General features: G+C 38.8%; 1 protein-coding gene across 2 annotated transcripts in view; it reads left to right on the top strand.

The window, feature by feature from the left end:
• emilin3b (elastin microfibril interfacer 3b) overlaps positions 1-1,457 on the top strand; it is a 38,292-nt gene that overhangs the window by 19,407 nt on the left and 17,428 nt on the right. The window lies entirely within an intron of this gene.

Here is a 1,457-nt window from a genome sequence, read left to right as displayed (position 1 = left end):
TATATATATATATATATATACACACACACACATATATATATATATATATATACACACACAGTGTATATATACATACACACACACACACAAATCTTTATGTATGTATTTATTTATTTTAACCATTTCTCCCTACATCCCTCACGGTCGACTTGGGAACAGTCCGCGGGCTCTTTCGGTAGACTACAATCGACTGGTTGGACACTCCTGTGTTAATGGTTAGCACTGATGGTTGTGGTTTTACAACCCCTTAAGCCAGGGGTCGGGAACCTTTTTGACTAAGAGAGCCATAAAAGCAAAATATTTGGAAATGTAATTTTAAAAGTGAATTCAACAAAATGTCAGTATAATAAACATTTGAATGTATTATTTTAAATCATTTTGTGATAATACTCACCATTAATGTGAATAGTTTTCCGTTCCTCACGACTGCTAAAAATCCAGCAAAACTAGCGGAATTATAGTCAACTTGCCGGGTCCATACGCGGAGTTGCTGCTGGCTAGCTTGCACCCTGCTCAGTAGCTTGCATGCTTCCTTTCCGCTGTCTCTCGCAGGGTATTTTTTTATTCTATTATATAGTATTATACTTTACATTCGACCGTTTCATCGATGGTATTTTGTCATAGCAAATTAGACACACCGAAGAACCTGTTCTCTCGACAAAGGCGAATCCTTCGGTCCATTCGGCCTGAAGTGTACCATATTCGTCATCTTTTTTTTTTTTTTTTGTCATCTTACTCGTCGAAGGATTTGCTTTGAGCTAATGACCGAGCGGGCTGATTCAAAAGGGGGCGTTTACCTGTTTCCGCAGCAACGGCCAACGTAGGCCTCGTCATCTTTTTTTCTTTTCGCCATCTTATTCGCTAAGGATTAGCTTTGAGCTAATGGCCGAGCGGGTTGATTCAAAAGGGGGCGTATACCTGTTTCCACAGCAACGGCAACGTTGGCCAGTATCATCCAATCAAAATGGCTCCTGGAGCCAACTGCAGCCCAAACAGGAAATAAGCAGTGAAAAATCCATCGATGGATGCATTAATAAACAAACGAGAATATTTTTTTTATCTGCGAACCAGATGCAATCATCAAAAGAGCCATATATGGCTCGCGAGCCATAGGTTCCCGACCCCTGCCTTAAGCAAACACAAATGTTGCAACATTTAGACATATTAAAAAAAAAAACAATACTATATGGGGTTATTTTATTATCCCATGCGAAAAATGAAAATTTTATTTACTGAGTAATAGTGGAAGTCTTCTTTGTTTGTGACTGCATGACTGTATTGTATAGGACTGCCTCCTGGTGGGCACTCCAGAAGGCGCAGCACATTGAGTTGGATTGAAGCATTAAATCTTGATGCACAAACTGTTTAATGCTTTACGTCCTATATGATCATGTTATTAGTTTTTCTGAAGTAGAATGGAGTTCTATTTTCCCATATTAAAAAACAAAGACACAATT

Source organism: Hippocampus comes, unplaced genomic scaffold, assembly GCF_001891065.2.
Source record: "Hippocampus comes isolate QL1 unplaced genomic scaffold, H_comes_QL1_v1.1 scaffold41, whole genome shotgun sequence".
NCBI lineage: Eukaryota > Metazoa > Chordata > Actinopteri > Syngnathiformes > Syngnathidae > Hippocampus > Hippocampus comes.
Note: the sequence above shows the minus strand (reverse complement) of the source record. Positions and strands in the feature narration are given on the sequence as shown.